The sequence below is a fragment of the Haliotis asinina genome, chromosome 2, assembly GCF_037392515.1.
Source record: "Haliotis asinina isolate JCU_RB_2024 chromosome 2, JCU_Hal_asi_v2, whole genome shotgun sequence".
In the NCBI taxonomy this organism is placed as follows: Eukaryota; Metazoa; Mollusca; class Gastropoda; order Lepetellida; family Haliotidae; genus Haliotis; species Haliotis asinina.
In genome coordinates, this window is record NC_090281.1 from 38,548,201 (window position 1) to 38,563,585 (window position 15,385).

Here is a 15,385-nt window from a genome sequence, read left to right on the forward strand (position 1 = left end):
TGACGTCATTTGTGTTCTGGTGGCGTCTCACCAGCGCAGGACTGGTGTTACGGTGACAGTGGAAATGTGCAGCCACTTGTCGTTCAGACATTCCCCCACGGACCATCTCAATGGCCTCATGACGCCGTGCAGACGTTGACCTTGGTATGCTATGCGTTTCAATAGCCGTTTAATTTTCTAACGTTCGCATTGGCAGGGGTTGAGCTTTCCAAAGTGACAGTATTGTGTGGCATTTGCTCCGTTTCTCTCTCCCGGAATGCACGTGCACAACATATTGCACGTCTCAAGAACGTAACCACTGACGCCTCAGAGAAGAATTACCAGTTCATTGATATTGCAAGGCTTGTATTGTATGGATCATCTGAAATCGTTTCCAGAGATTATTATTGTAAAACTGTCGCCATTGATAGTGTAAAGCACGTGTTTTTGTCATGTACGATTAGTATGAATGACCGAAATAAACTCTTTAACTGCATGTCATATTCTGGATGTACATACTTTTGTTAAGATTTGAGATCAAGACGATGTTATTTTTGCGTTTCTACTTGGTGGATGTGCAGTAGAATGTATTATGGAACTAGAAAGGGATGTGTAAGCAAAAGTAATAATTATTGTAAGCCGTTTTATACATAAATGGTGAACACTTGTATGTATATGAACATTCCTGACTAAAACACTAATCCATTTTAATCATTTAACGTATAATATATCATAACTGCACACTGTAATCTTCATTCACCTGGAGGAAATAAAGAATATCTATCTCTCTATCTACAACACATACACTTATGGTTGTATACGCCACGCACACTGACAGTCACATACACATGAGCTGAAGGCCACGTACACCACATACATTGATGGTCACATACACCACACAGACTGCCGTTCATACATCACACAGACTGACGATACAATACATCAACACAGAATGATGGCCATGTACATTGACGGTGACACATACCACACAGACTGACGTTCACATGCACTACACAAATTAACGATTATACACACTACACAGATTAACGGTCACATACACAAATATCGTGTTTTGCTGTAAACTGACAATCACAAACACACCACTTAGACTGATGCCCACATACACCATATAGACTGATGGTCACACACACCACACAGATTGATGGTCATACACATCACACAGAAAGACAGACTGGCGAACACATACACAACACAGGCTTTATGTATAGTGGGTATCTTCCACATTCCCCATACACCATATAGTTTGGTGTTGTAATATTGACATTAAGGAACTTCTTACATGCTAGCAGATGTATTTTTTTCAATCGGTTCGAAAGTCTGGAAACCCCATATTTCTGCCCCATACAAAAGCATTGGTTGAATCTGTGCATCGAAAACTTTAAAAAACATTTTTGGCGTTATTGGCGCTAATGGATAGAGTGATGACAGTAAATATACCAGAGCCTATTTCGCTTTTACCGATAGGGCAACGGCAGTTTTACCCATATTCAATGTACGATTAAGAAGTATTCCAAGATATTTGTATTCAGGAACTATTTGCATTGAAATACCGTTATAGTACCATTTTTCGCCACAAGCGATATGCCCTCCCCTTCTTAATACAACAATATTTGACTTGTCTAGATAGACATCTAATTTCCATACTTTCGAGTAGTTCTCCAAAATGTCTAGTTGGTTCTGTAAACCTACCACTGTGTCCGATACTAATATCACGTCGTCGGCAAACAGCAGCATTAAAATCTCCAACATATCAGGGTATAGTTGTACTCCATGTTTCCCTTTATGGATTATTTCATTTTCTAATTCGCTAATGAAGAAGGAGAGTAGAATAGGACTTAACAAACGTCCTTGCTTCACACCCAGTGGGCACTCAAAATAGTCAGTGAGCCCCACATTGCTGCGCACACAAGCCTTTACGCTGGCATAAATACCTTGTAACAAAAATAACATTTTCCCCTCTAATTCAGTCCGCCTTAAACAAGACCAGAATTTTGGTCGATTAACCGAGTCAAATGGTTTCCTAAAGTCGATAAATGCTACATACAGTTTACGTTTTCTTCTTATTAAGTACTTTTGCACAATTGCATGCAATGTGAAAATATGATCAGATGTGGAATAGCCTTTCCTGAAGCCAGCCTGTGTTTCAGGGATTTTGTCTCTAATATTTGCCCACATGTTTAGTCTTTTGTTGAGGATAGATGTAAACAATTTACCAATACTACTCGTTAAAGATATGCCTCTGTAATTATCAGGGTTATTGATGTCGCCCTTTTTGTGTAAAGGTACTATAATAGACTGTGCCCAGGATTTTGGAAAATATCCAGTCTTAAAAACACAGTTAAAACATTTATGTAGAAATGGCAATATTATGTCTTGGGAGGCTTTTAGCATCTCAACTAAAATCTTATCCGGACCAGGTGATTTTCCGCTTTTGAGATTTTCTATAGCATCAACAATTTCGGTTTCTGTTATTTTTTAATCAAGGATTTCGGCATCAACTTCAGTATAACCTCTGGTCTCCGAATCAGCCTTAGTTTCCAGCAAGCTAGCTGCATCATTACAATCAGAATCTTCAGAAAAATGTGAAAAGACGGAACGGAAGTGTGACACCCACTGGTCGGTTGTTAAAGAACAGGCCACCTTATCTTTACTGTTTAGGGAACGGATCTCCCGCCAAAACTTACTAGAATGTTGGGTGAAAGTGCTCAATATTTTCAGTCGGAGATCTGTTTTGTGGTTTTTATATTTTCTGCATGATTCTTTATATTTATTTCCCAAAGAACAAAAAGTCTTTCTATCGTTGTCGTTTCGTGTAAGTCTAAATTTCCTAAGTGCCCTTCTCGCGTCACGTTTTGCGGACCTACACTCGTCGTTTAAAGGTTGGCGTCTTAAAATCTGGGATCTAGCTGCAGGTCTTTCATGCATTTGGCTGCATCCAATATATGACTTGCGAATTGGTTAAGAGCACCATCTATATTAATATCTATGTATTCGGTTAAACTATAGAAAAAGGTCTTAGCTTTATCCTTCAAGCAGGTTATAAAGTTGCCTAATAGAACACTGTTCCACTTGTACGTTTCCATGAGATTAAGTACAATACCTGGTTGTATGACAAATTAGGGGAGTTACTAAAAAAGTTCCATAAGCTGGTGGTCAGATTCAATACGCTGTCCAACATTTAGCATAGCTATGATGTCAAAAACCTCAGTTGAAGAGATAAAATAGTCATTTACGCTACTTCCTAGTGCACTTGTGTAAGTAAATTCACCATTATCATTGCCAGGTGCTCTTCCATTAACAATGAAAAATCCATATGTGTAGCATATATTTAACAATTTTCGGCCAAAAACGTTTATCACCTCATCACTGGATTTCCTCTCGCCGACAGAATGGTGATCCCCATCAATAAAGGGAGAACCAATAATGTCGTCAGCCTCGGCATCAGCCTCTTGTGTACAAGGATTATTCTCACTTGCTGTTCTAGCATTCATATCGCCACAAAGAAGAAATGCACAATTTCTAAAGAAAGAAATATTTTCAAATAGGAATTCCTCAAGCTTATCAAGTGCACAGGAGAAAGTAACTGTTTGATAATAGCTAGAACCCTTAGGAGGGATATACACACATATGAGTATAATATCCTTGGTGAAGTCAAAGACATTTTACTAAGCTTTATACAAACAAGGTTATCCACTCCCGTAGTAATTCTTTGAAAGTGCTTACTGAATGTCTTCTTTATACATAGGCATACACCACCGCACAAGCGACCATATTTTGCCAGTTTAACAGCAGGTGCAAACCACATATTGAAATCCGCAAACCAATGCTGTGGTATTGTACTAAGGAAGGTTTCTGTGAGACACACAATGATCTTGATCTTGATTTTGACAGCAACGTACCCTACAAGGGCTGACACTCATATACTCCACATTGTCACATACATCATAAAGACTGAGGGCCACATACAAGTGTAATAATGAAAATATCGTGTTTGCTGTACAAATTGTTTTCTTCATTATACTATTAGCATCAAACATGGGGCACTGCTTCAGAGATAAATCTTAGTGAGTGAGTGAGTGAGTTTAGTTTTACGCCGCACTCAGCAATATTCCAGCTATATGGCAGCGGTCTGTAAATAATCGAGTCTGGACCAGACAATCCAGTGATCAACAACATGAGCATCGATCTGCGCAATTGGGAACCGATGACATGTGTCAACCAAGTCAGCGAGCCTGACCACCCGATCCCGTTAGTCGCCTCTTACGACAAGCTGAGTCGCCTTTTATGGCAAGCATAGGTTGCTGAAGGCCTATTCTACCCCGGGATCTTCACGGGTCAGATAAATCTTATATGTACTATGTGAGCCTAGAGTTACTCCAGGTTAAGATCGTTATCATCTGCGAAAAGGCACCACTTAGTCAACGTCTATCCATTGATTGAACCTCAACAGTTAGGCACGTACAAATCATATTTTTATGAAGCTTTGATTTCGTGTGCTCAATGAAGAAAAAGGTCTGACATATTAAAGGGTCGGTACATCAACTACCGGATGACCACCGGAAACACAACACACTGCACATCACTTGGACAGTGGTCTACAACACACTGCACATCACTACTAAACCACCGCAAAGACAATGCTACATACAGCACATGCCTCTTACACAACTAACACAATGCTTCACAAAACAGTGTTTTCTACACCAGTAAGACAGTTTTACACTCAAGACATTGCACAGCCCCACCCGCCCACCAAGACCCGAGAATGCTACACACAACGAATTGTCTCTTATACCACTATGAACATAGGACAGTGATAATGAGGTAATTTAACACATCGTATATCGCTGTGTAAAAAAGCTGTACCTACACGTCATGTTCCTCTAAATAAAACAACGCAGCAAGTACCAGTTTATAGTACAATCTGTCGAATATCTGCGTCTTGTATAAATATATATTAGTTAGACGTAAGGGACAATTTGGAATTCATGGACTACCCGTTAGTCTTATCTTGAAAGAAGAAGCTGTTCTCTTAGAAAACATTCAATCGTACAGTTCCTTGATCCACTATGGTATACCCCAGCGATCTTTACTTGTCCCCTTTCTTTTCATCGCAATAGTGGTGGATGCGATTGACAATCATGATATTCTCGATTATTCACTTGCAGATGACATCCACCTTCTGGAGAGTTTAGGCACCCATGAAGAGCCACCTCCTCGTGATGGGTGCTGGGTAACGCTAAGTGCTCTTCTCCCGTGTGGACCCGGGACAGAATGTGTTCACAGCACCCCATTGCTTGTCGTAAGAGGCGACTAAATTGGGCAACCTGTTTGCCGTGGGTTGCGTCCCGTGTCGGTGGAGGACGGGATCCTGGTGGTTGAGGGCAACTGGGCCTTTGACCATGTTCTGTTTGCCTAACACACCACTTCGGCCCTTACTTCACCTAGACGGGTGGTTGAATTGGCCCGATTCAACCAATCGGCTGGTCATGCCAAGCCCTGTGCATGGACTATATATACATGCCATTGCACAAATTTTATTTGGACATTTTAATTTCGGTCTTGGCCTTATTGTTCATCGATATGTTCTGAGTTTGAAATGCATTTTTGAAGTTCTTACCTTGCCTGGAGTCTTATGCCCAGAAGGCGGTGGCTCATGGGCCAATCTGGTAGATTAATTATTTATAATTCTTCTGCTGGAGTATATCATCCGGGTATCCTTGGTGCTGCAAGTTGGAGACCCACTTGCTTTTAGCATTGTCCTTGTGATACTCCGTGGTGGGTGGGGAGCTCGGATGATGAACCGTATTACACTAACCATGGCTTATGAAATCCCAACAAAAAAACCAAAACGTCCACTTGATATTGATCCTGTTGATACTGAGCACAGACCGTCTGCATCGATTGAATATTGGCCACGTTTCCTTGTAATTGAAACTCCTGACAAGAAACCATTACAGTTGAACCCTTTTGCAGTATCTAAGGGTATTCAAGGTATTGCTGGGGATGTTAAAAACATTAGACGCTTACGTTCGGGTGCACTGCTAGTTGAGTGCGGGAAAAAACAGCAAGCGACCAATCTGATGAGTATTAAATCTTTCGTGGGCATTCCGGTCACGGTCTCTGCTCACAAAACCCTGAACACAAGCAAAGGTATTGTCAGAGATCGTGATCGACTGTTTGCTGACATGTCCGAACTTGACATAGCCTGCGAAATGAAAGATCAAGGTGTGCTTTATGTCAAGTGTTTTTCAACCCGGAAAAATAATGAAACTATCCAAACAAACACGTATCTGTTTTCCTTCTCGTCTCCAAACACTCCTAAGTCAGTAAAGGCAGGCTACTGTAACATCCAAGTTGAAACATACATCCCCAACCCGCTCAGGTGTTTTAAATGCCAGAAATACGGACACGGTGTATCTACCTGTACATTGTCTGTTGTGTGTGCTCACTGTGGTGAGAAAACACACACAACAGAAGATTGTGACAGTGATTTTAAAAAATGCACCAATTGCTCAGGCGATCACTCATCTTCTTCGAAACAGTGTCCAATGTGGAAAGAGCAAATGGCAATTAACAGAATAAAGTTTACTCAGAATATCTCCTTTTCTGAGGCAAAAAAACTGGTAAAGAGGTCTAATCTTCCAGAGAGTTATGCTACGGTAGCAAAAACATCATCGGCGTCTACCTCTAAAATAACAAAATCATCCACAGGATGCCAAACTACCTTGACTTGGGTAAATTGCGACTCTCCACAGCTTTTATACCCTGCTATATCATCCCAGACTGAGGAATTACTTCCTGTTACATCAAAGTCTTCTTCTGATGACAAATCATCATCATCTCAGTCACACTCAAAATCCCAATCGACAGCTGATAGTCAACAAACGGTGAAAAGTAAACCGAAGCCAAAGCCTGATGCTTCAAAACAACAAAGTGGCAGAGCTCCTAAAGGATCACAAAATAAAATTCAATTGTACAATAAGTATGGGTCTCTTGAAGATATGGACGTTTCTGAAAACGTCCATTCTAGGGCACATAGCTTGTCGCCCTCCAAAAGAGTGCGGGGTAGATCCCCAATAAATCCACCCAAAAGATAGTTTATTCCAATAATATTGTACAGTGGAACGGCAGAGGATTGAGGACTAATTTACATGAATTACAGCTATTAGTCCAGGATTTTACACCTTCAGCGTTATGTCTCCAAGAGACATATTTAAAACAAACAGATACATTTGACCTTCGTCATTTTAATGCATATCATTGTTTTTCACCTCCGGGTGATAGAGCCACTGGCGGGTCATCCATTCTAGTCAGACAAAACGTTATTCAAAGCCTTGTTTCACTAAATACTAATATGCAGGCTGTTGCAGTGAGAATTACGTTACATGTAGCGTTTACGCTATGCTCTCTTTATATTTCTCCGTCTTCGACGTTTGCTAAAACTGATCTTCAAGCTCTATATGATCAGCTCCCCAAGCCCTGTATTATAATGGGAGATTTAAATGGGCACAACCCACTCTGGGGTAGTGTAACTACAAACACTAAAGGGAAATTGTTGGAGGACTTTTGTTCTGACAATGATTTATGTATTTATAATGATGGTTCCAACACATATTTACACCCTGGTACAGGGACCTATTCTGCTCTTGACTTGTCTCTGACAACTTCCGAACTACTAAATGAATTCGAATGGTCAGTCCATGATGACCTCTGTGGAAGTGACCATTTTCCTACTATGTTAAAAGCTGTAACTCCATCCGATGTTCCTCCATCATCAAGACGAAATTTTAAAAAGGCTAACTGGGCTTTATATGAAACACTGTGTGCTGAAAAACTTAAAACTGAACGTTTTATTGACGTTCCCGATGCTATTAAATGCTTTTCGGAAGAACTGAATTCCATAGCTGATGAGTGTATACCAAATTCCTCTGTAGTTCCACACATAAGAAAACCATGGTTCAACGATGAGTGCAAACAAGCTAGGAAGGCAAGGAAAAAAGCAGAACATTATTTCCGTCGCCATCCTATGGTGCATAATTTAAAATAAATTTAAAATTTTAAATGCTAAAGCACGGCGTACTTTTAAACAGAACAAACGCCAATCTTGGCAAAATTATGTATCTAAAATAAATTCTCGGACACCAATGTCCAAGGTATGGAACATGGTCCAGAAAATCAAAGGTAAAGGTACTAAATCTACTGTCCATCATCTTAAAGATGGAGATCAATTACTTACTGATAAATCAGATATCGCAAATAAATTGGGCGAAACACTCGCTAAACACTCTTCCTCTTCTAATTATTTACCTAAATTCCAGCAGTATCAAAAAGAACAAGAAAAGAAAACTATTAATTTCAATTCTGATAATGGGGAAGATTATAATGAAACGTTTTCTATTTATGAACTCCATACTGCTCTTGATCAGGCTCATGACACTGCTACTGGAGCTGATAACATACATTATCAACTCCTGAAGCACTTACCAGAATCCTGCCTAGAAACTCTCCTAAATATTTTTGATGATATTTGGACATCGGGTAACTTTCCTCCGTCATGGCGTGACGCCATAGTAGTACCAATACCTAAACCTGGACGTGATCATACGGATCCGTCCAATTATCGTCCGATTTCATTAACAAGCTGTGTTTGCAAGACCATGGAACGCATGATAAATAATCGACTTGTTTGGTACTTGGAAACTAATAACCTTATCACAGATATACAATGTGGTTTCCACAAAAACAGAAGTACTGTCGATCACTTAGTGCGTTTAGAATCATTTGTAAAAAACGCACTGATTAACAAACAACACGCTGTGTCTATCTTTTTTTATCTTGAAAAAGCATATGACACTACTTGGAAATATGGCATTTTACGAGATTTACATGACTTCGGGTTGCGAGGTCGTTTGTCTGAATTTATTGCCAAGTATTTAAATAACAGACAATTCCAGGTCCGCGTGGGCTCTACCCTGTCTGATCATTACAATCAGGATCAGGGTGTTCCACAAGGCAGTATTTTGTCAGTCACTCTTTTTAGCGTCAAGATCAACAGTTTATCTAAAGTTTTAAACGATTCAATTGATGGATCGTTATTTGTGGATGATTTTAATATTTCTTGTCGTGGTAAAAATATGCATACCATTGAACGGCAATTGCAGTTGTGTTTAAACAGGATTAATAAATGGTGTCTTGAAAACGGCTTTAAATTTTCTAAATTGAAAACTAACTGCATACATTTTTGTCGAAAATACAAACCACATAAAGACCCTGAACTGTCTCTAGATGGGACGCCCATTAAAGTTGTGAAGGAAGCCAAATTCTTAGGTCTAATCTTTGATTCACACTTAACGTTTTTACCACATATTAAATCACTTAAAAGTAAATGCCTGAAAGCTCTTGACTTGTTGAAAGTGGTTTCAAATTCAAAATGGGGAGGGGATCAAGCTACCCTTCTCCATTTATATCGATCACTCGTTCGTTCTAAACTTGATTATGGCTCCATCGTCTATGGTGGAGCCTGCAAAAGCAATCTTAAACTTCTTGATCCTGTCCATCACCAAGGTCTAAGACTTTGTCTTGGGTCCTTCAGAACTTTACCTATTGACAGTCTTTACGTTGACTCCGATGAACCATCTCTTGCACAACACCGTATCAAATTATCTTTACAATATATCATAAAACTATACTCTAACCCTGCATATAACTGTGTCTTCAATCCCCTTTGTGAGGATTTGTATAGCAAAAAGTCTTCTCTTGTTCCACCTCTTGGGCTCAGAATAAAGCCGTTTATTGCTGCTGCTGGTATTGAGCTGAACAATATAGCTCCTTTCCGTCTTCTTTCCTCTCCCCCATGGCAGTTGGTTAGGCCACAGGTTGACCTAACATTAACTACATTTAAAAAATCAGAAACTAATGAATTACAGTATAAACAAGAAAATATAATCAGTTGAAACATACATATAACAATTACAAATCCTTATTTACAGATGGGTCCAAGGATGGTGGCGCAGTAGCTTGTGCCACTGTCATTGGATCTAGAACAATATCTTCTACAGCAGAAGCTAACGCCATATTAACAGCTCTTAAATATATTCAAAGACACCCTAAACGTAAACAGTATATAATATATTCCGACTCTCTTTCTTGTCTTCAGGCTATTAAAAACATTTCTTGTAAACATCCGCTTTTAATTGAAATTATTGAATTGTATAATACTCTTGCTACTGGCCAATACGACATCGTCTTTTGTTGGTTACCCAGTCACGTAGGTATTTCTGGAAATGTGATGGCCGATCTTGCTGCCAAGGCAGCACTCAACAAATCTGTGACACCACTTTTTCTTCCATATTCAGATTACAAAGCTTGCATTAGAACGTATATCCGTGATCTGATGCAGAAGAAGTGGGGCACTCAAGTAGGTATCAATAAATTACATGAAACAAAACCGTATATTGGTTACACCTACTTGGGTTGTCAGTCCAGATTTGAGGAGGTCATCATGCGACGATGTCGTATTGGCCACACAAGATATACACATAAATATTTGCTTAAAGGTGAGGATCCTCCGTTTTGTATCCCTTGTGATGGAAGAATCACAGTCAAGCATATCCTGCTTGACTGTGTCGAGTATTCCATCACAAGGGATCAGTATTTTAATTCACGAACTCTGAAGGATCTTTTTAATAACACAAGCTCTCATTTAATCATTGCATTTTAAAAAGAATTAGATTTATTGTCTGAATTGTAAATAGATAAATATTTTATTATTGGAAGTTTAAATTCAGAACTGTGCTTGTTAGTGGCTGTATCCTCAAAGGGGGTTGAAGTACTGTAAAACTATTGCCCCTCCTGAGAGGGTACGTAAGTCCACAAACATTCAAAGTAAATTCAAACTTTCATGTTTTTAATCGTAGCATAGGTGTCTTTTTATTTGCATGGCTAGGTTTCCCAAATTGCTGACAGCTGAGGGGATGATGTAAATCCAGCGAGGGTCCATGCAGGTAGCAAAGGAACTGTAAGTCCCCATGGTCCCTAGTATGGTGATCTACCTTCAGTTGTTAGCAATCTATAGCCCATTTTTATCTTGTATTGTCCTCTATAGATCAATTGTTTTAGGTATAGTTACTAGTTTTATATTCTCATCTGTGATATTCTAGTTGTTTTACTGTCTCTTGTTGACAGGTTTTATAATATATATATATATATATATATATATATATATATATATATATATATTCATTTCAGTATTAAATGTTCTCGTCACGATATGGCTGAGATATTGCCGATGTGACGATAAATATTAACTCACTCACTCACTGGAGAGTTTATATGCCAAATACTTTCAAGGAAGTCTTCATCAGATCAGAATTTGAGCTAACGATGTTTAGTCTTGGATGACTGGCAACTGACTTTGAGATACATCCAGTCGTGTCAGTTAAAAGATCTGGAAGTAATGCCGGACTCATAACTAACCATGGACGTTCATGTCTATCAGTTGAGAGCTATCTGATCGCCATTGGCAGAATACGCAGAATCGTATCAGTCAGGGACTTGCTGTATCAAGACTCCATTACTGCAATAGTCTCCTTTTGGGTATCTCACAGAAACTCTTTTTTCAACGCTGCCAGAATCATTAGCAGAAGTTCTAAACAGTCTGATATCACACCTGTCATGAAAGACGTACACTGCCTTTCTGTCAAATCAAGAATTGAATTTACACTGTTGTGGTTTGTTTACCAATGTCTCAATGCCGCAAGTCCAGATTACGTTCAGGAACTCCGTAAACCTTACATCCCAGAAAGCCAGCTCCGCTCATAAAATCTGAAATGCTCTCTGTACCTCGCTATAGATCTTTGTTTGTTCCGCCCCTCTCCTGTGGAACTCTCCCCCTTTGACCAAAAAATTCGCACGTCATTTCAACCCATTCAACCCATTCAAACACCCACCTGTTAACCTCTGATTTCCATCCCTGTACAAATGTAACTGTAACATGTCAGCGTTTTGAGCATAGAAAAGACGAGATACAAATACATATTTATTATTATTATGCACAAAATGAGATAGATTGAACTACACTGCCATGATCACTAACCATTGTGTCACCAGGGCCCACTTGCACAAAGATGATCTTACCGCTACAATTATTGTAAAAGCGATTGTATGCTAAGATCATTGTAAGTTACAATCAAAACTTACAAATGGTCGGGACCAATTGTAAGGAGCTAAGATCATTGTAGTCAGTAGCAAAATGGCGTTCAAGTTGGTGTCAGTTTCACGCAAATAATTAGCTTTACGTTTGGGGATTGCTGTTACATTGCATACAACTGTATGATTTGCCTCGACACGTCAACAACACGGAGAATGCAACATCGATTTAACGTCAGAAATATCGTTATTTGCGGTAGTGAACAAACTCATTATCGAGTCGGTATCATAAAGTACAATTCTCACCCGATTCAGTGTTGAAAAAGGTACACAAGGAGAGGATAGTAACGAAGGGTGTCCGCAAGCGATTAGCAGTGGCCATGACCTTTTCAATAACTCAAGGGCAGCTAATCATACTTTTTACGCAAGATGGGAGTGGTTTCCGTCAGCATATCATGCCTTTGCCGTAAAATCTGCCATGCCCAAATGCAATGTAGTATTTTATTTTCGGTCAATGAGTTTGTCTTAGTTTATCATTAAAATAATCTGTCAAAACGTACAAAATTGCTTGGTTTTTTTTCTAATTCTAAAATCTAAAATTAAATCGGACGAGAGACAAGAGTTGTTTTAATATATGCATTTTAAATATAATACAAGTATTCTTCAAACAGGAAAAATACATTTGTGGAGGTATGTGAAATTTGCGTAAAAAGTTTTCACAAAAAGAAGAAATAATTATCAACAAACTAGAGTAAGGTAATTAACATACTGTGGATAAGCATTTAACAACACATACAACACACACGGAATAATATCGTTTTCATATTTCCCTGTCGTGTCCCACAGTCATGTCACCCTTTCATGTCTTTACAAATCTATGCTTGTGGGATATGTTTGGGATTTTACTCCAAATAACACCGGCCAGATGCCAAACTATGTTTCACTGACATCCATTGACAAATGATGGCACACTTAGGTGTTATATCATAGGGAATTTTTGTTTATATGTTATCTTTTAATTTCCATGATTATTAGGTCAATAACCCAAAACCCAAATGTATTTTTTTGTATTTCAATATTTTCATAAAACATGATGTTTCTGTGGTTGCAGTATCACACTCTTAGTTATTTGCATTTTGTTCGATTTATTTATTTATTTATTTATTTATTTATTTATTTATTTATTTGCAAGAAAAATCTGCAAGGTGCGACTCAGGGAGGCACCTCAGTTGTGTGCAGTAACCAGATCCACGTTTTATTTGCACTGTATGCTATGCGCACTTGCAGACAACTGTAGACGTAAGTCGAGTTTAAGAAATTTCTACCTCCGACGTTGAAGAGTTCGATCTTAGTTACGATCGCGATCTTAAATCCATGCTGTCTTAAGATCGTCATTGTGCAAGTGAATTAGGGCAGTTGTATGGTGATTGTAAAGTTGATTGTAGGGGCCTAAGATTGATTGGATCTAAGATTGTTCTGTGCAAGCGGGCCCAGGTTATTATTATGTTTTACAGCTTAAGATTGAAATGCAGCAGAGAGGGCTCGGCTGATCCTGGTACAGTCAGGCTGGTAAAGCTCATCATCAGGGCCATCACCTCTCTACACGCAGCCCAGACAGCGAATCAACTCTATGAGGATTCATCTTCTCTTGTTCCACCTCTTGGGCATAGAGTTAAACCATTCCTTTCTGGTGCTGGCATTGAGCTGGAGGCTTTATCTCCTTCGCGTTTGCTTTCTTCTCCTCCTTAGCTAGTGCGGTCACAAGTTGATTTAACTCTTACACAGTTTAAGAAGTCAGAAACTAATCAATTACAATATAAACAAGAATATAATCAATCAAAACATAAATATAGCAATTACAAACCCATATTTACAGATGGGTCCAAGGACGGTGGCGAAGTAGCTTGTGCCACTGTCATTGGATCCAGAACAATATCTTCTAGAATACCGGATTGCAGCTCTATTTTCACAGCTGAAGCACATGCCATATTTACGGCTCTTAAATATGTTCAAAGACACCCCAAACATAAACAGTATATAATCTATTCGGACTCTCTTTCTTGCCTTCAGGCTATTAAAAATATCCACTTTTAATTGAAATTATTGAATTTCATAATGATCTTGCTACTGGTCAAAACGACATCGTCTTTTGTTGGTTACCCAGCCACGTAGGCATTTCTGGGAACACAATGGCCGATCTTGCTGCCATATCTGTGACGCCACTCCTTATTCCATACACTGATTGTAAAGCTACCATTAAATCATACATCCGTGATCTGATGCAGAAACCTTATATTGGTTATACCTACTGGTTGTCAGTCCAGATTTGAAGAGGTCATCATGCGGCGATGTCGTATTGGCCATACGAGATATACTCATGAATACTTATTGAAAGGTGAGGATCCTCCATTCTGCATTCATTGTGATGAAATAATCACGGTCAAGCATCTCTTGCTTCACTGTATCGATTATTCCATCACAAGGGATAAATATTTCAAATCCCCAAATATGAAAAAGGATCTTTTAGTAACATAAGTTCTCGTTTAATTCTAGCATTTTCAAAAGAATTAGATTTGATATCAGACTTGTAAATAGATAAATATTTTATGATTGGAGGTTTAAATTGATAACTAAGATTGTTAGTGGCTGTATCCTCGAGGGGGGTTAAAGTACTGTAAAATTAGTGTCCCCCTGAGAGGGTACGTAAGTCCACAAACATTCAAAGTAAATTCAAACTCGTCGCCTTTTTAATCGTAGTATATGTGTTCTTTTAACTACATGGCTAGATGTGCCTAAATTGCTAGCAACTGGTTGGGATGGTGTAAATTCAGCTAGGGTTCATGCAGGTAGCAAAAGTAATGTAAGTCCACATGATCTCTAGTATGGTGATCTACCTTCAGTTGTTGGCAATCTATTGTCCATTTTTAGATTATATTGTCATCTATAGTTGAACTGTTTTAGATTTAATTACTTATCTTAAATGGATATCTGTCATATTTACTAGTGGTTTTACTGTTCTTCGTCTGCAGGGTTTTAGTTGCTTACATTCATTCATTTTACAATGTCGTTATTACTTGTTCTCGTCCCGATATGGCTGCAATATTGCCGTTGTGACGATAAATGCGAACTCACTCACTCCCTTTCTTGCCCCCCCCTTCTGCTCTTGTCATTATGTCATTGGAAGAGCAGTAAGATGACATGAGGTTTGTCAAACAGCCTGTGTATTGAGTATTCA